The 20,985-nt window shown below is 45.4% G+C and overlaps 1 protein-coding gene across 3 annotated transcripts in view; it reads right to left on the reverse strand.

The window, feature by feature from the left end:
• The window catches only part of MED26 (mediator complex subunit 26), a 220,319-nt gene that overhangs the window by 167,918 nt on the left and 31,416 nt on the right, over positions 1–20,985 (reverse strand). The window contains exon 2 of one of the 3 annotated variants that reach the window (XM_069649199.1): positions 12,838–12,918. The exons of the other annotated variants lie outside the window; for them this stretch is intronic. The gene's annotated coding sequence lies outside the window, so the exon portion shown is untranslated. The remainder of the gene's footprint in view (positions 1–12,837; positions 12,919–20,985) is intronic. 3 annotated transcript variants of the gene reach the window in all.

Below are 20,985 nucleotides of genomic sequence, written 5' to 3' on the forward strand. Positions count from 1 at the left end.
CTCTCGACTAGGCCGAAGGTTCAGCAGATCAGGTAGGAGATTTTTGGGGGATTTTTCCTACCTTTAGTTTCCCCTTCTGTTCCCTCAAGGCTTTTCCCGTGACGAGTGCCATTTCGAACAGTCTGAGGTGTCGTGGGCCGCTCAGAGGCACCACAAAACAGATAGGTGTCTATTAAGACATTTTACTAGAGGGGATTCTGTAACATCACAAGATGGTGTGCTGAATTTCGCTCGAAGCGGTCATGGAAAAACAGAACTGAGGCCAACAGGCGGAGCGTGCCATTTATACCCCCGATGACATGCTAGACGGAGGCCTTTGAGCAACATCGACATAAAGCACCCTCTGCCGAACGTTTTTTCCGATGCAGCTGAAGCTGGATGACAAAGTGCCAAAGATGAGGACTAAGTGGGATGACAATCCATTCGAGAAGTTGTGTAAAGGTATGTATGGATCTCCAAGTATAAAGGGACATTTGTGATAAAATCCAAAGTAGCTCATGTGCCACTAGCCATTTTGAGATAGACTTGGAGACAGGACCCCCCGCTCTTCCAGTAGCTATAGAAACAAATAATTGATCAGTCCTTCCAATTAGATTGGTCTAGTTAAGGTAATACTTAACAGCCCTAACATCTTATTTATGTAGGCTTCTTCCTACTGAATTGGTAGAGTTTTGGAAGAAAGCTCGAAGTTTGACTGGTTGACATGCAACTTTGAAATACATTTTGGTGAAAAACTGTTCTTACCACTGTCTTTATGGATGGCAAAGGGATCTTGGACCTTTCCGGCCGTTCACTGACCCTACTACTGGATGTGATGGCAATGAGAAAATCGTCTTGTAAATGAGGTGCTTACGAATGATTTTATGCATCAGCTCAAAAGGGGGACTGCGAGTTGAGTTTCAAATAGGTGGGTGTACATGTTTAACCCCCCTCCATGAATGCTTTAACCACTGGCACCTTCCACCATGACACGAGAGGTTGTGCATGCAGATCGTTCAGCTAGATGACCTTTGAGAGTTGAAGACTAAAGCCTGAATCAAACAGAAAAAGCAAATGGAGAACAATGTAAAGGAGAGCATTCAATTGGACGGATGAGTCTAGCTTTAAATGGAAACGGTTTCTTTGGTTTATTGCAAACGATGTCTGGTATTAGGTTTGCGTGCCTCTTTAAAGTTGTCCATGCATCTGTGGTAAGTTGAGATGACCAAACTAGGACTACACCACTCCCAACTTACCCGATGTGTGCTGCCTTCATTCTCAGCCTGAAGAGCATGAAGAGCATGAACCCAGAAGCCCAACACACAGCATGTGTTAATTAGAAAGGTAAAAAAGTGTTACCGTAGTGTACTGTACTCCTAGTCTCCTTGCTTCCATACTAGTGGGGATATTTCATCCTACAGGATGAGAATGGAGCATCATACCAAAGGAATGTCATTTTGACTTTACAGTGGCCCGGTGCATGCACAGCCACAGGCTCTGGCTCCCCAACCCCATCTCCAGGCCACATACCTCAGTCCTTTCTGACCAGGTGTTCACTAACAGATAAATGAAAAAACATCATTCAAATATGCCACAAACTGATTCCTTTGCTTGTCAAGACACCAGTGGCAAAACACCTAGTAGTCTTTCTGGGCTGCTTGAAGAATCTTCATGGTCTCTTCCAAGGGGCCCAAAGACACAGGGCTCCACCCTCAGAATCCACCAAGCTCCATGATTGGATGAAGGGAGGATCGTCCTCTACTCCCCACAGAGAACATAGGTCCAGACAAACCGGGAGGGGGGTTGGGGGGGGTCCCCTTGGAAAGGTATCTGGCTGGCCATCACGGAGCAATGAGGACCAGAGTAGATTGCTGCTTCCTGAAACTTGTAGAGAGCTCGATGCAGTAAAGGAACATTGGGAAAAGCATATGCTGTCATTCCATTGTATGAATGACCAGTGCATCCTGAGGGAATCTACTCACTGCCCACTCTTAGATGCGTACATGGAATGGATAGAAGAGAAGTCCACTGGGGGCAACTACCACCTAAATGTGGCCTGAATCATGTCCTCTGGTCCGGTCCTCTCATATGTGGGAAAGGACATGAATGGGGTGAAGTCCCAGCTACTGCCTTAGTCTTGTCCCTCAGCACCCCTCCAATAACTCACTAAGAATGAACGATGGAAACCTGCAAGACTTGGGGTGGGGAGGTGGAAGGGAAAGATAAGCAGGGTGCATACGCCCTATTGGCCATGCCATATGAGAAGATATTAATAATTTAAGCCACCATTAAGAAACATTTTACCCCAATCACTAAGGAAATACTAAAGACAGCAGTAATCAAAATGGTAGAATACAGAAATATCAAAACTGCAAACAAAGAAAACAAATGGAGAATAAAGCAATTTCTTTACACAAGTAGAATACTCAAAAAGCCTGCATATTATTCACTGGGGGACTAGAAGGTGCCTATGGATGCATTTTGGCTACGAGTCAACATGCGGGTGTCCATGTGCAACACAAGTTTTTAAGCACAATGGCATGATCTATTCATGTGTTAACTAGCTAAGACCAGCTGATGCCACAACAGCTAGCATCCAATCAAGAAAAAAAAAAAGTTGCAGTATAGTATTAGTAATCCTAAAGGAAGGTTAATGCAAATCATTCTAAACCCAGAAAAGTCGACAAGGTTAGCAAGACCTGAAAAAATAGCCAACCTTCAAACACCAAGTACTTTTATTAAAGAGATCGTATCATTAAAAAAAAAATCTTAACCTTACTCAAAAAACAAGAGTACAAAGTCATACAAATTCAAATGAATGTACCTTCCACGTGCATAAGTACCCAAGGCATACAGTTCTTGTTTATACACTTTAAACACTGTGGGAGCTGACCCTAATGGTCAATGTTTCTCTGTACACTCCTTCAAAGCCTTACATACACACGTTTGTCCTAGAGACCCCAATATGCTGGACATTCCTGAAGGGCTGTACTACACATGTACAAGATAAAAAAAAAAAACGTTTTCTTCCAGGAATTACACAAACGGAAATATTGCTTAGTTTACTTTTCTACCCCTTTTCAACAAATTGATATATACATAGTTCAATACATCTTATTGGTGTATCTGGATGAAATTTCTCTGGTCACCATCAACTTTTAATGTTGTGGGGCGTGGCTAAGGAGCCATGTAGGCAGAATCCTCCTTCCTGAGGCTCCGGCAGATCCGGACATAATCCTGTGCAAAACGGCGTGTAAAACGCTGCAAGAGAACAGCAATCGAAGGATCAAGCATATGATGACACATGGTGACGTGAAGGCATGTAACAGCATTGAAGATAGGAGCCTAAAATTAAGGTCCCGACCGCTGCAATGGAAAAGATGGCCACCACCTAACAAAGAACAGACAGGGACGGTTCGAGTGCGCTGCTATCTGATCCGCGGTGAAAGTGCTCAAGCATCTGTGCAGCGCCAGCCGGGAGCATCGGTATGATATGACACGAACGCCCGAGCAGAGGGCACTCTGCTAAGTCCCCTCTGGCAATGAATAGGTGCCGAGAAGGACATCAAGGACCTGGGCGCTGCGAGAGGGAAAAGATGGCCGCTGCCCGAGGACAAAGGAGAACGTCAGCAAGGATGGATAGAGTGTCCGGACAGTGAGCCACAACTCGATCCGGAACAGAGGTGCACATGAAGCTGTGTAGCCCTAGCCGGGTGCATTGTGGAGAAGCAAAATAGAACTCCCGAACGAGAGTTAAGGTGGGGCCACGATACACACAAGCTGTGCCGTAAGAGCCTGCATAGCCCTTTGGAAGCAGGACAGTGGGTGCAGTAAGGAAGCCACGCCCGCCCCACACCCAAGTGAGGACCCAGGCGGGGGGACACGGCGTAGGCGGACAATGCTAAGAGGCACTCGGCCGACGGAGTTACTAGTCACAATCATAACAATGCAGGTGACCGGCAGTGAACGCTGACATTCGAGCAGTGTCATTAAACTGCGCAGGATAAGTGAAGAGGTGACTAGGTGTGGAGAATGTATGCGCACATAATAGAAACAACTGGGCTGAAGCACAAGTGACCCAAAGGAGGATTGGGAGGAGCCTGCCGGAAGCCATTCTTGTTGGAAACAGAACATTTGAAGGGAGGCACCCTACACATTAGAGCCAGACAACTGCTGCATTAGAATACTGGGAGACATTAAAGTACCCGGTGGGGGAACAGCCAAATAAAGAACCGACGACGGCCATTGGCCTGGTGGTCGCAGAGACATCATGCACTGTGCGACCCCACATGAATATAAGCTGGCTCCCAGAGGCGATAGGGGAGCAACTACCCTGCCTGTAGGGGCATGGACATTGTAACTACACTGCTAATAAACTGGTGCTAAGGTGCCACGGGACACACCCCGATTTGGAACAGGACAGTTGTGGACACTACTGGAGAAGCAGGGAACAAGCTTGGTGGTACACCTAAGAATACAACCCAAGTGCCCTGAAAGACAAGCTGAGGTCACAGGCATGTCTTGCCGACAGCTCGCCCAAAAGAGATATGGCATCCAAATTGCCCAAAGCCAAAGGTAAGCAACCCACCATCGAGGAGTATGCTAAACCACCACAAGTCACGGAAAGAGCCAGTGGGAAGGAAAAGAGCTCTAACTAAAGAACACGACGGCGCTCAACCACCAACAGATACTGGACGCCATAGCGGAACTGAAAATATTGATGGGAAGGATGACACAGCCATCTCAGACGCAAGGTCTGCTCTGCAGTCTAAAATGGATGCTGTGAGTATTGATGTAAATCTGCCGCGGCAAGATGTGCGTGCACTGGCCGAGCGCACAGGGACCCTGGAAAAAGAAGTGAAAGACTGCACAAGCTCATGTAAAACCAACACAACGGACGTCCACGTGCTGCAACAGGTGCGGAACCTTCAAAATAGAGCTGAAGAAGCAGAAGGGTGGGCTTGCAGAAACAACGCGCGCAATTGTGGGGCTTCCGGAAGGGGAAGAGGGATCGGACCCGACGAACTACATCGAGAATATGTTGCTGCAGGAGATAACGGGCTGAGCACTAAGCCAAGGGTTCACAGTAAAAAGAGCGCAAAGAGCCCCGATAAGAAAACCGCCACCAGGAGCCCCACCACGACAGATTATTACAAAGATCCTGAACTATAAAGACAGAGAAAAGTCCTGCAACACTTCCGGAAGGGAGGAATAATAAGCAGAGCAACAGTCACAATATATCCGGACTATACACTCATGGTACAAAGGCACGCCTGAATTATCTGGCAGTAAAGAGAATGCAAGAGGCAGGCTGTAGATACATGCTGCTATACCCAGCAAAAATTAAGGTGCTCCTAAAGCATAAAGCCCTATTCTTTGACTCACTAGAGGAAGTAAGGACATGGCTGGATTCAAGGAATTGGTCAACTGGAGAGGCAGATCAGATATGGCGTGAAACAGATGTGAACTGGAGCCTTGAAGCCATTGCACTGAGACATTAGACAGACACACGGCGTGACAAGTATGTCACACATATTGACATTGGGACTAGATTATAGCAGATTGCACACGGGATTGATGGTACAGAGCCTACACTATGATAAGCTGTCAGCGCAAAGCAGGAGGTAATATCAGGAGACGCACTACCAACCCCCTCGAGGTAGTTTAGTTGGGATACTCTAGTATCCCCCTGCAGAGTACGGAGTATCGTTTGTACCGAGAGAAGGGCTAGATGCAGGGTAGCCTGAGATCCAGGGATGGAGCTGGGCAACTGTTTGGGGAATTTGAAAGGGGGTTGGGCAACCATTGGGGTCACAGTTGGGAATGGAGTTGGATGGTGTGCTGTGATTTTAACTAGGGAACAAGGCAACGTCCATGCACAGCAGTGCAAAAACGAAGGAGGGGGGGACAGTGTCTGGACTGGGTATGGATGAATGATGGGATACCTGAAGGTAGTTACCTGGAATGTCAGGGGGCTTAACAGCTACCTAAAGAGAAAAAGATCATGATGTATCTAAGGAGGCAGAAAATAGATATCGCTCTACTAAAAGAACCCACCTAACGAAGGAAAAACAAGGTGATAAGGAAGCAATGGAAAGGTACCACCGTGGGGCAACTTATTCGGCATATGCCAGAGGGGTAAGCACCTGGGTAGCACTGCATGTCCCCTTTCTGTTACAATCTACGTGAGAGCCGGATGGAAGGATGTTGCGGTACGGGGAACTGATAAAAAACAGTGATGTGTGTATTAACCAAGTAACCAAGATACTGTGTCCTACGTCAAGACCTTATATAGTAAAATAAGCCTGTAATGGGGGGGGGGGTGCGGTCATATGGGGAGGCAACTTTAACTGCACCCTGGATCCCAGGGTTAACAGGTCAGACAGTAAACTAGACAAACCCACCCCTGCAGCCAAAATTCTAACGACCCTGTTGAGGGACCTTAAGTTGGAAAACATGTGGAGGCTACATCACCCATATGATAGACATTACTCGCATTATTCAGCCCCACATAACTTGTACACACAGTTAGATGATATAAGTTTGCCTCTCCGGAGGTGACGGGAGAGTGCAGACTGAATATAAAGCGAGGGTCCTTTCAGACCACTCGCCACTGATCTTAACATGGCAGTATCAGGCCCCTAGAGCCAGGATTCCAACGTGGCGGCTGAGAGCTGAAGCATTGCAAGTCAGTGCTTAGAGGGGACCTGAGGAGGGATATTGTAGAATATTGCGAACACAATACTGGAAGCGTAAAATCAGCCAGCACCCTATGGGAAGCATTTAAAGTGGTGGGGGGGGGGGGGGGGATTTGCGATAGCAAAATCCCAAGGGATGCAAGGAGGCATAATGCAAGAACTACAGAAGGCAGAGGAAAAACTAGAGGCATTCATGCGCAGAGGGGATGATGCCCTAGGAGAGGCTGACACGATAAACCAATTACAGCAAGAATGCCAAGTGAACTGGGAGAGGCTATGTAACTTGCATAGCGAGGCAGCGCGCTGGCGGGGACAAGCCGGGGAGGTTGTTAGCATGGCTGTATAAAAGTGAGACGCCAAGACCAACGAATAGAGCAATACAGGGGGGGAGAAAAGGACAGATTCTTGCTACCCTGTAGGGAGTGAACGAAGGGTTCCTAGAGATCTACAAACAATCGTATGAAGACACAGATGGGGGTGAACTGGGTGAAATAGTGGAACCACTAGAGGACATTGGCCTACCCAAATTGAGTGCAGAGGAGAGAGAGACCTTAGACGCCCCAATCACATTGGGGGAATTAGAAACAGTGATTGAGGAATTACCCACTTGCAAGACCCCGGGCGCGGACAGACTCCCTAGCGAGTTCTATAAAACTTAAGACCGAAGTGATTCCTCCGCTACCGGCTATGCTAAATGAAGCGTTTGAAAGAGGAATATTGGCAGAATCCCTAAGAGGCGATAATCATTCCGATTCTTAAACCGAATAAACCAAGCACGGACCGCAGATCGTATAGACCACCATCTATGCTGAACAAGGACAGTAAGATACTCACGGCAGTGTTGGTGGTGAGATTGAGACAAGTCATAAGCAAACCTACATCCTGATCAGACTGGATAGGTCCCGCACAGGAACATATCCGACAACCTCAGAAGGCTCCACCGGGTCATAGAGCAAACAGAAGGATGCGCAGGAAGTCGCAATTGTTTCATTGGATGCAGTGAAGGCCTTCGATTCTGTTAAATGGCCATGGCTGATAGCCTTACAGGAATATGGAATAGGGCCAGAGTATCTGAAGTGGGTGAAACTATTATATAGCTCACCACTAGCCAGGGTGAAGATGGGAGCAGTTATTTCAGGAAGATGGCAACTTAGCAGAGGTACTAGACATGGGTGCCCCTGGTCCCAGATGCTTTATATTCTTGCACTGGAACCCCTAGCGATATACCCGAGACAACAGTATGAGGTGGGGATTTTTACGAAAGGAGGGTCACACCCAATATCATTGTATGCAGTTGATATGTTGCTATACTCTAGATACCCGGAGGAAAACCTGCAATACATCCTAGAAGTAATGGAGCGATTTGCGTCGCTCTCTGGCATTGCAGTCAACCCTAAGAAGTTGTGTATATTTCCCATGGGGAGATATAAAGGGATTCTGCGGGAGAACCTACCCATTCTAAAAATACCCCGCGAGACCGAAACGTTTAGATACCTGGGGATAGATATCTATCACGCGGTGGAGGACAAACATAACACAGAAGGCGGTAGAAAAAACTGAGAATAGCATGCGATTCCAGGCTAAGCTCCCTCTGGCCATGGTAGGGAGAGCGGCTTTGTTGAAAATGGTTGTCCTACCGAGACCAATACACTTCTTGGTAATATACCGTATATGATACCTAAGCGATTCTTTATTAAACTCCAGAGCATGTGTAGCGGCTTTATCTGGCACAACACCAGGAACAGAATAGCCCTGTGGAAACTACAGAATATGTATGACAAAGTTGGCATAAAACTTCCCAATTTTGAAATCTATTATTGGGCCAGCCAATATGTGGGCAGGTGGCTAACAGAAGACTGAACATCGGAGACTGGAGGTCAGAATGCTCAGTTTTTCTTATAAGAATGCATATGGGTGCCTAAAATCAGAGTTAAAGGGGTGTCCGGGAATGCTGGACTTGGGATGGCAAACGTGGCGGAAGGCTTGCCAGGCCATGGAGAATCCGACTCTGTGCTCCTTGCCAGTACCGCCAATAGCACTGACCAAAGTGGATGTGCAATTGAGGAAGACTATACGCGAGTATTGGGAACTGGTGGGTATTGCAACAATGGGAGACACATGGCAAGATGGGAAGATATTAGAATTTAACGCACTGGTGGAGGAAACAGGTCTACATCTAGGGCAATATATTGCATATACCAGACTGGTGCGACGGGCAAAAGAAACATGGTCTGAAATAGTACTGGATGACCAACTCAATACGGCCATAGAAACAATCTAGGACATTGCAGAGGGGTGGCATGAGGTTTCCTGAATCTATGAACGGTTGATGACCAGGGTGGGGCAGAAGTGACCCAGCTAAGACGAGATTGGGAGGAGGAAGTGGGAGAAAGCATGAATGAGGAGCTGTGGGAGAGAAAATAGGTATCACAAAAAGGTGTACAGGAATGCAAGGCTGCAACAAATACAGCTATACGTGACCCACAGAGCGTACATGACCCCCGCCCCCAGAGGATGGCCCGATTTAAGAGTACAGAAATACAAACATGTCCCAAGTGTGGAGAAGTGAATGCTGGGATGACATATGTTCTGGGACTGCCCAGAAATTAGTAAATTTTGGAAAGAAGCAGCCCACCGCCTGACAGAGAAGGGGATCACGTTAGATGTGGAATCGGTATGGTCGTGTGGGGGGAAGGGGAGGTTTCCTAGACCACGCAAGCTAAAGCATGTCAGTAAACTTAAAGACCTGGCTTATATACTTGCCAAACGCAGAATTGCAATGAGCTGGAAAGCATGCAACAGACTAAAAGTAGAGGTTTGGTGGAATGAGCTCAAGAAGTGGGCTGAAACGGAAAAGGCACAGAAGAGGGAATATCCCTAGAGGACATAACGGCAGAAGCGAGATGGAGTAAGATCAAGTTGGGGGGAGAGTAACTGGTAAGCAGCGGTCATGGTTTGAAATGACACGAGATACCTGGAAAATGCATAATATATACACCACTACGTTTGTTTATATGTTGATTGGACGTTGCAAACGTTCATTAAAATTGTTTTTAAAAAAAAAAAACTATGTTGTCAAAAAACACCCTCATTACTGTTCAACCCTTCACATACGGCTACTCTTGAAATATAAACCACAAATACCTTATGTAAAGTGATGTCTGAGTGAATGGTAATGCTTTGCGCTTCGCTATTCCAAAGGCTAGGAGGTTGTTCATAAAAATGTTAGGCCCATCTCCTGGTATTCCTTTCTATCTCTTGCAAAGTATCTGCCAATTAATTGATGTGGAGAAGTGGGTACAACACCCTTAGACCAAATATAGCCTCACTGTATGTATTTAAAAAAGGCAAACAGTATTGGCCTCAGTTATCCCCACCAAGCTTACTTGTAATGGTTTGCTCTCTAAAATAATCAGCATGTCCCCAAAAGACCAACGAATTAAAACAAATGCTGTGAACATCACCATCAGGCATGTTTTAAAAAAAAGTGGGTCTTGGGTAGGGTAGAAACTATCCCAACTTACTTTCAATATGCTGAAGGATAGCAAACACATTGCGACCTTTGCTCTGCTAAAAATCACACCCGACCATTGAAAAGGGATGCCGTAATATTCGCAGCATGCTCCAAAGCGAGGGCATCACAGTGTGCGTATCGATGCAGGAGGAACCCCCAATGTAAATAAAAGGGTTCCAATTGCGTTCTAGTGACAGTGCGTTCGGGGGCCCTAGTGATCACATGAGCTGATCCTTGACTCATGGTTCGTCTACCTAATTGGCCTGTCACTTTAAAGCAACACAAGTGTCAGCAAACCACAATTCACTACGTAATTTACCCAGCTCAGATGCTTTGTGTAAACTTCTAGTTGGCGACTAAGCAGAATGGATGGCATTGCAACAGGCAAGTTTGTTGCAGTAGGTCTGCATATTTACAGACTGGATGCAAAATTATACACCAGTCTCCAGATCTTTCCTTCCTCTGTTGTGATTAGGACGGTTATATAGTAGCACCTGGAGTTGAGGTACTGACCAATCAGGAGTTCTGCAAGGCAGGTTGAATCCTCAAGTAACTCACTGCACTGTGTTCACTCCTCGAGCAACGGCTGCCATCTGAGTGCTGGTTACCTGAGAAGTCTCCCCATCATCCGCAATGGAATCCCTCTCCCTTCAAACTAGAACTGTACCGAATAGCATATTTAGTATTCGGCCAACTACCAAATAGTTTGTCAACCATTATGCTTTATTTAATAAATCATGCTGCAAGCTTCAAAAAACAATTATACAGTTGCAAAGTCCATGTGGTCGAGTTTCAAAACTTCTTTGCAGCTCACATAGAAATGTACAAAATGGTTCATGTCGGCTCATGCAGGACACAAGTCAAGAGGAAATCTGAGATGTGTGAACTCCATCTCAACTATTTACCCCAACGAAACAAATGCTGCTCACTTTTCACTTAGCCTAGCCACTCTCTTGCTAATACACAAACATATGCAACTTATAATTTTCGGATAAAATATTAGAATGTTATACTCAGGACTCCAGTCCTAAAAAAAAAAAGAAGTGGGGATTATGATGTACGCAACGGGAAGTGACATGACAGTAACTGACAGTATCTATGCACATTTTTGTTTATATATTCGCCAAAAGTAAAGATGTTCCTGTATTTTTGCAAGCCAAGTATAAAAAGGTGAACACATTTTTTGTCTAAGAATCTGTAACAAAACATGCCCTAAAGAGCAGAGTGCTATCACACAGCTGAAAAATATATCGTAATTTGTCTGGCCTAATTCTATTCAGTTTTGCAAACTGAAGTCCATTTACCCCCGAGTTCATGTTGCATTGTATTCAAAAGAGAATGTCAAAGTATTCGGCAAGAGCAGAATAGCAAGCAACTATTCGGCTGGAGCTGAATAGCTTTTTTTCAGCCAGAATTCGGCTGAATACTTACTCGAAGTTCAGTACACCTCTACTTCAAACTGACCGGCACACAACCCGTCCCACTTCCAGTTCATAGAAATATGCGTTTCCAAACATTTCTTTGTATTGATTGTACAGGTATGTCAGTGCACGTGAACCATGTAAAGAGGACTTCCCTAAATGTAGAAAGCATGAGCAACCCTGATGGCAGCGTGGGCTGCTGGGCAGATACCGGTCCTGCAAACTATTTGTATCACTATTGGAATCAATGACCCTCAACGACAGGCAAAGGCCATCTGGCCTAGCAGACATTTCCAATAAACCTGCCTACCACAATACCATACTGCAAATTTAATCTTCAGCATTCTCTGGTTATTGAACTTTCTGATTTCTGAAATGTGTAAACTTCATTACACATGATGGGGCAGGCATAAAGTATGCAGTAGCACTGTACTGTACAACACCGACTGCACACAGCTCTAAAGTGCAATGCACTGAATTCAGTTTTTTATTTTGGGGACCCCTACATGCACTAAGCATTACATTTTCCAGGCAAGCCTCTCACTTGTGTTCAGAAGTGCACACAAATGCTGCATTGCTGTACATTCAAAAATGTGGGTATGAAAAACCACCAGTAACATTAAATATAGTAGCAAATTGCTAATCAAATATGTTTGTGAAAACCAATGAAATGTTAATTAGCAAACTCAGCGAACCAATTTTTTTAAAACTAATTTATGCCTGATCTTTTCCTCTTCCCCTTGCCCTCCACACTCTCCTTCAAATCTCTTCTGCAGAGTAAGCACTTATGTAAGGATGGAAGTGTTGGGAGGCCCCCCCACCATCCTCTTCACGCATAGATCATTCCTTAGAGCCTGGGATTCAAGGAGCAAAGGTATGAACATTAACACATTTGATTCCTGGCCCCCACCCAGGTAGCCAGGCAGCATGCCCAGATGGCCTGACATCCTTCCAACATTCCGCCCCATTTAGGTCATCCAAATAAGGATGGGCCAGAGTTTTAGCCAGACTTGGCCTTGACAAGTATTTAGATGGGAGCAGATTTTTAACTTTCTATTCGATGTTTCCCTAAAAGTTGCCAGCATCCCTAGGAAAACCAGCAGTGGCACCACCAGACTACCACGAAGTAGCTTACAAAAACACAAAACGCTCCCAACCCTCACTCCCATACATATATCAAAATAACTCCCTCCGTTGCCCCAATTTCCAACAGTTCTCCACTCACCTTAACAAAGGATCTCCCCTTGAAAAGCAATCCTTCTCTGATGTTTGTATTCACGGAACTTGTATTTCAACAGTGGAGGATCTAGACAGAAGAGAGAAAATTCACTCACTCACATGGAGCGAGTGTGTGTGCAGGATGAGGTTTTGAAGGGACGTGGGGGGAGGAGACAGGGCGTCGAAACCGGAGTCTATTGCGGACGTGTGTCCATTTTATTTAAAGTATTTACTAAGCTTCGCATTTGAGAAAAAAATAAAGCTCGGTGAACTATGCATCAAACATTTAACAATGTAAAATTACATATAGTGAATGCAATAAACATCTAACAGTTAAAGAGAATCTGGCACGACACGAGGAAAGGATCAATGTTTGGGGAATATGGAAGCTTTAAGCCCCTGCCAAATACTGCAAAAAAAGGAGTCAGTGGTTGGAGATTAAAAAGGGGGGCAGCAACAACAGACTTACTTTAGTCACGTTAGTTTACAGGCCAAATAACTAGGTTGGGTTAAGACCTGAGGCTTACACACTTTTTAAACTAGCCTGCCTAGATTACAAAGATCATCAATACGGAGATAAAAAGGGAGGTTGCATGTCATGCAGTGTGTTGGGCATGTCTTGGGAAGGAGCATGCAGTGTTAAGCAGTAGCAAGTGAATTTAAAATACAAAAACAATCGTTCAGGCAGATATTTTGCAAAAGCAAGCAATAACCAGAGACCTGAACTGAAGTTCCAATGTCTGACATGTTACTAAATGCAAAGTCCCATCACCCCATTCATCATGGGGATCCTCAAATACAAACTCGAAAATCTATTTTTCCACAGGAAAGAGGAGAAGCACTGCTTCATAGTGATTTAATTTTTATCAGTGCATAGTTAAGGCATGTAATATTTTCTCCAACACATTTCAATCCTTCAATAACTCCCTCCAGCCCCCCTTAAGGCAAATCTTATACCATAAAATCTGTACCAGGATATAAAACCAGGATTTACAACTAGCACTACAGTGTCTTTGTACTGAAACGGGGCTCAGCTTTAGCAATTGCAGAGAAATTATTTTAATCTAGGCAACAGAGTGAACAAGCGAGCACAAGTATATGGAAAACCTAGCAGTTTGAATATGCAGCACTAAGCAAGGACAAAACCGAAACACAATTTTCATATTTTGTTTTTTAAACTAACAAGGTCAAAGAAAAATACATGCTCCAGTTATGCCGCATTTAATTTAATGCTGCGCCAAATCACCACGAGTAGGCCAAGCACCTACGCTTGTACAAAGTGTTTTGTCCCCCGTCAGGCATTTTCAAACCAAATTCTGAAAGCAACGGGAAAAGGGGGAGAGCGTAGAAGAAAAGTAAACATGGGTTATAAATTAAGGACAAACAAGGAACGAATCTAAGAGGTAAAATGAAGAGCTAATGTTTACGAAAACCTCAACTTGATGTTCCAATAAGCACAGAATTTGAAAGCAGTGGAGAAAGTTTCGTACAAAAGGAGTCTGATAGGTGATCATTTATTTATTGTGCATTTGTAAGGTGCTCATGTTAATTGGGATTCATTGGAGGACAGGTGCAAAATAGAAAATTATAAATTGTGTGTATAGCTGTGTGATGATTTCTCAAGTACCTAGAGACCCCTTCAAGTGCAGAGGCTTTCGTTATCCAAGAATGCATTATACTAGAACTGCCTATTAATACTAGGAATGTCAAGTCAATCCGTCCAAGTCCAGGATAGGACAAGTTACAGAAACATGTGGAAAGACATGGCTAGAAGGAAAACTGACTTGCGTCACGCTGTGCAAGTAATGGCAACATAATCCTAAGAAAGGTCATACAGCATTCTGTGTCCCTTGTTACCATGTAATAACATAGGGTGAATAAATTGTACCTAAACGAGGAGTAGTATTGTACTGCATATGACCAAGGCCATTTAATGCTCCAATGGTGCGAGTATATTTGCTCAGATAGTGATAGCATGGGCAATATTTCAGCATAGTCATAATGACAAATGGCTAATCTATCACGATGAGAAGGATTGAATACATTTGTGTTTTACAACCACTAGACGCAGTGTTGTCAAACCAAAGGCCTAAAGACTAGGATTTCAGGATATACATCAATATTCATGAGGAAAAATGCATACATTTGGAATCGTTGCACCCAATTTCTCATGCCCATTGAGGGGTATCCCGAAAACCCGACATGGATCTGGCCCTCAAGGCCAGAGTTTGAAAACGTGGCAACTAGATCTTCAATCCACTTGTAACCAGCGCTGAGCCACTCTTGCATGGGTCTCATGTGCAGTCATGCATTTGGCACTACATAAAAGTAGATGTCCTGAATGTCAGACACGGCAACCATGTTAAAATGGCACTTGTTTGATTCCACCAATTACAGGCTGTCGTGTTAGCAAGGGGGGTAAATAGGTAATGGGATCACAACATTGTTTTAATGGTCATTTGAGAGTTTACTTATCTGGTCATGTTCAATCAACACAGTCATTACTTCATTAGAAACAATTTGAAATATAGGCACTGCAGGAATCAATTTGGTCTCTTGTACTAGGTCTCTACGTTTTATTATGCTACCATCTGTTAATGTGATCATGCTGACCAGACTTTAAATAAAGTTATAAATAAATCAAAAACCGAAGTCTAAATTGGCAAAGGGCTGCAATGTCTCCTGCAAAGAGAAGGACAGTGGACGTTGGGAGTTCAGCATTACGCCCACAAATGCTTGTTCTGTATTAAAGTTAAAGTGTCCACATCAATCTTGAACCTCATTTGGTGTGGATATCACTGGTGTATTTGTACTTGGCATGTACCGCAATGCTTTCCAGTGGTCAGCAAGGCATCTGGGTGCTTATGAAATAACGTCTGCGTATATGTGCCTACTCATCCAAATTACACTTGGTTTGTAGGTCATTCCGAATGAATTAAAAGATGATTGCACCCACATCGAATCTCAAGTACTTTCAGTGCATCTGACGTATTGAAATAAACATGTTCCATGTCCATTGTGGTCATGTGTCTACCATGTTGTATTGAAGGGATAACTTCTTGCAGCGTTACATACTACAGTTCTGGAGACTTGAGTGATCTCTGGTCCAGCATCAGTATTCATGTTGGGCTGTCTTTAGAATGGAATGGCATAGATAAAACTTTTCCCTTCCCAGCTTGTTACTTCCCTTATGATACCATAGAAAGAGCTTTGACATTTGCTAGTAACAGAGGGTGATGTTCTGTGATACTAACTATGCAGTAGCTCCTTCTTACTGTATTATTGTCATTTATATAGCACCATTTCCCCATTTGTATGGCCTCAAAGTGCTTTGTGGCTGGCCTTGGAGGCCGAAGTCCAGGTGAAGAGGACAATTCTAAGGGGTTGTTGAAGATGCGTGTCTGCATTTGGCCAAGAACAAGTACTTTGTGTTGGCTAAACTCCATTAAGCATCCCAGGAGGTCAGGTATGTTTGGGTGCTGCAGGGGGAGTGACAGAGGGCTAGTGAGCCAGATTCGATGTGTTGCAGCTAGACCGAATTTTTTTGACATAGGCTGTTGCTGAAATTTAGTGCAAGGAGTGTTGACGCAAGTCTGGCATTTGAGTGCATAACCTATGTGCCCAGCTACGCAGGAATAGGTGTAGCCATAGCTTTATTCTAGAGCACGTGGATGCAGAGCCATGCCTGTGGCGGATGCCCACCCGAGTGGTGCGTATATACATACCTGAAGCTTGAAACTGGGCTCTTTGCGGCTGTAGCCTCCTTCTGGTGTTCTGTGGGGAAGAGAAGGCTAGCTACTCTCGTAGGCACGGTCTAGCTTTGTGTACATGCTCGAGCAATAAGCTACTTGTCTGCCAAGTTAGAGTTTGGCGCCAAGTAGGACCCCATGGGCATAGTCTGCATTGACTATTAACTGGCTGTGGTAATGTGATGCCTGTAGTCCATTATGGCGTTCATTTGGTTGTGGGTCTGCAAAATGGATGAACACTTCGATAGGGTAGCACAGAGGTTGAAATCTTTGGTTTGAGATACCACAGTAGTGGGTGAACCCTCTACACACCCATGTACGGTCCCTGAACTCCAACTTGGTTCGTCATATTTCATATCCCAGAGAATCTCTTCAGGTGCATCGTATTTCCCACCCCTGAAGGCCTTCTAAGTATCTAATTTCCTTATCCCTGAAAATCCATTGAAGTTCAACACCTTTCCTACACTCCAGGTGCATTAAAGCACAATATATTACCTACCCCAGAATTCCATCTATGTGCATCACTTTTCCAACCCTCGATTGGTTCGTGCTATTCGTGGTTTCACTGGTATGAAGTCCGAGTGGTGCAGGGCCAAGGGGATGACGGGGTGGGGCGCTAAAGAGTGTCTCAGTGAACACTGCCGGCCTCCATAGGGTATTGGTGGGTAGGAGTACAGAGTTTGGGTCAGTGATTGTGTGCCTATCGAGTGTGGAGTGGAGAGGGTTTTGAGGAACAAAAGCTAGGCGATTGTCAAGATCGCGAATGTACTCTGGAAGGGAGTTCCAGATTTTCGGAGCTTGGACAGAATTCTAGCCCAATTGTACCTTGGGACTACTAGGAGGGATGTTGAGCCTGATCTTAGAGTCCTTGAAGGGTGGTAGCGGGTGAATTTGTCATGAAGGAATTCTGGTCCTGTGTTGTGGATGGCTCGATGAATGATAGATTCACATGGCTTTAAATGAGCAGGTAGCAGCATTTTGTATTCTTTGCAGTTTCCTCAAGGTGCGTCTAGGTCAAGGAAGGCTAAAGCGGGAGAGGATGGAAATGGCAGAGAAAAGGTGAGGATGGGCGAGGTAAGGAAAGATGTGCCCAAAGATGCGTAGGTCGAAGAAACAGGAACTGGAAATGTGATTGATTTGTTTGGAGAGTGATAAATGTGCCCAGTGTGCATACAAGGTTTGTCACCAAGATGGAGGTTGCCAGTGGGATTGCCTAAGGATTGTGGCCAGGGAATAGGCGGAGGGAGGAGTGATGTTTTCCTGCAGACTAGGATTTGAGTTGTCCTGGGATTGAGGATGAGGCAATTGTCATCCAGTAGTCAATATTAGAGAGGCATTATGACAGATGGACTGCTGGGGCCTCGTGTTTTAGAGATTTTAAGGATGATCTGGGTGTTGTCTGCGTAGTTGTGGCAGGTAAGATTGTGGTTTCAGATGAGTGAGGGTAGAGGGCTTAGATGGATGAAGAGCATGGGGAGATGGGGATGCTCCTTGTGGACTCCTTTGGCTACTGGTCGTGAGGTGGATGTGAGCTAGTGGTAGCGCATTCGAGAACAGATCCATGAATGGGTTGTGTCCACGAATTACAATGAGCATAGCTGGTCCAGGAGGATAGTGTGGCGATGGTGTTGAAGGTGGCAGAGAGGTCAAGGATGAGAGCAACGCAGCATTCTAAGTCAGCGGTTCTTTTAAATCATTCCAAATGGACACTAAGAGTATTCAGTTAGCGTGTTTGTTTCAATGAAAAGGCCAAGTTGCTTTTACGCTGCTCTTGTCCCTGACATTACCCCCCCCCCCTGTTGCCAAGGATGAGATAGCTCGTCCTTTTTTGGCACTCCCCCGGAGTACCATACGAGATCCCCCTCCCCACCCCATCCATTTAGGGTGGGGGAGGGCCACCAGACAAGTGTGGGCAGGGGGTGAATATCTGCTCCTAGGAAGGGGCATCTGACCCCAGGGAGGGCTGCATGAGATGCCCCCATCCATTTCGGTTGGTGGGGGCACCATAAAAAGGTGGGAGAGTCCACCCCCCCAAAGGATGGGGCAGTAGGTGTTGGGAACCCTGGGGTCAGATGGCACACTAATGTGCCCATGTGCCGCAAGGGAATTTAGCACGAACATTTTTTTTGAAATGGTAGGATGCATTTTAGGTGGGCTGAGGGTCACCCTAAACCACCTGGGAATTTTGTAATAGCAAAGGTTTGGTGGGCCCTTTGCACCCCCCCCATCCCAAGTGGAAAAAAAAGGGGCCTGTGATCTGAGAGTAGTAGTGATTTGTTTTCGCTGGGGTCACCGTAGGTAACAAATGTTTCTACACGAGTAGCTGCAACGTTGTGCAAGTACTGTTCATTATTCTACAGTTAGGGCCCATTGTCAGTGGGGTGGGTGAGACTGGGGGCTGGATTGTTGGTGTGGGCGGGAGTGGGCCGTCTGGGGAGATATTTTGGTGGGATGGGACACAATTGCAGGGGGCAGGCCACAAATTGCCCCCATGCCAGCAGAACATTGGCGTTTCCCTGGGAGAGGCTGTCTCCCATGTGGTTTGACCGTCTGAAAGTCCAGTGGCAGTTCCAGCAGGGTCCACATTCTTCCGGAGGGGAAAGCTGTTAACGCAGCCCAGCCAGAACTCCAGACTGGGCTTGGGCAACCCACATGGGAGAAGGGTGCCTGGGACATCACCCCCGACCATCCTGGATGGATGGCTGGGATGCGTTACAGAAATTACCTCCGGGAGGGGGACCCTGCCGGGGCTCCCTGGGACTGCTGCTGCACTTGAGGGATGTCAGCCCACATGGGAGATGGGTGCCCAAGGCCAGGTACGTGATTCCCCAGCCTTCCTGGTATTCTGGCTGGCCTGTGTTACAGCTTCTCCCTACGGGAAAGGGCTGGGAATGTTCCAGGCCTCCCTGGAACCACCGCTGGGCTTAGGGACACTCAAATCACATGGGATTCAGCTGCCCAAGGCCAGGGATGACCCCCCCCCCCCCCCCAACCACCCTGGAGCTCTAGCTGGGTTGCGTTACAGTTTCTCCTCTGGCAAAGGATGGGAACCTACTTGGAGGGCATGGTAGATGGGATGAAGGGCTCTGTGGGGGCGTGGTGAGACTTCAGGTCTGCTGGTGTGCCAACATGCGGCTCTGATTACACTAGTGTGGCATGGTGCGGGACGACCTATGAGAAGGGTGCATCAGATTATGCAACCATGTATGGGGCACGTTCAGTCTCTCGATGCGAGATATGGCTGACTAACAACCTATATAGATGCGAGATATTGTTCAGTGATGGTTAGCTTAGGTAAATACATCAATGAAATAGACAGGGCTTTCAGAGCTTTACATAACATTATTAGGAAGTGATAACCAAGCCTGGGGGGCCCGTAAACAGAACTACCTATCCCCTCATTGGACACACCGGTAAGACTGTATATCTTCAGTAGTTTTTAATCCACTGACCCTTTAGTCACTCTAGCTGGTATTTAGGGTTGCCTGTTAAGGTGGCGTTAGCATAATCTAAGTTGGGGTTTATCAAAGAGCCTACAACTACTGGTTCTGTCACAAATGGTAAAAGTGACAGGAGTCCTTGAAGAGTAATGCATATTGACTGAATAGAAGCAATATGATAATTACAGATCAGACTGCTAGTAGCATCCAAGATTCATGATTCAACCTGTATAAGTAGAGGGCAGTCCAACCAGATTGGGAAGGACTGTTGCAGGATTCATTTGCCATTTGTCTTGCAAAATGATTACCGTTTGTGGGAGTAAGTTGCAATCTTTTCAGGTTCACACATAGTGCAATGTCCTCAGTACCTTGTAATTGCTCCTAGGTATAGCTGGGTGTCATCTGCGTAAGAATCGAATCAGATCAAATTTAGATATTCTACACTTCACTCCAAATCAACTGTATAGTGATCGAATAAAGCTGGTAAAATGATATTTTTTTTAAAAAAAATTGTTCATTACATCGATCACTTGCCCTGATGGCAAAAGATTAACCAATGAAAAGGAAACTAGTAAGGGCTTCCTAGATTTCTATTCCAACTTTAATCGGCAGATGCCTCCATTAAGTTAACCAAAATCAAATCCTTTTAAACGGCACAAGAAAACTACTGACCGTCTTCCTTGTAATATCCATGTCTCTTTACTAGAAATTAAAACAGGCCATCTTAAGCTGCAGGCCCAGATGGGGTTTCCATTGACTTCCATAAGGTGTTCATAAACTCTCCCCCAAACGTCTAAAATGATATACCCACTTTGCTGACAATGGCAAATCGCTTAACTCCTTTGGTCAAGCTCTAATATTTCCCAAACCCTCACTCAATATTATAGAGAGCAATTTCCCCAATTAACTCAGATTCCAAAATATTTGCAAAAATTCCTAGCTAAAACTACTGAAGTCTACCATCCC

The sequence above is a fragment of the Ambystoma mexicanum genome, chromosome 1p, assembly GCF_040938575.1.
Source record: "Ambystoma mexicanum isolate Mex_15411 chromosome 1p, UKY_AmexF1_1, whole genome shotgun sequence".
In the NCBI taxonomy this organism is placed as follows: domain Eukaryota; kingdom Metazoa; phylum Chordata; class Amphibia; order Caudata; family Ambystomatidae; genus Ambystoma; species Ambystoma mexicanum.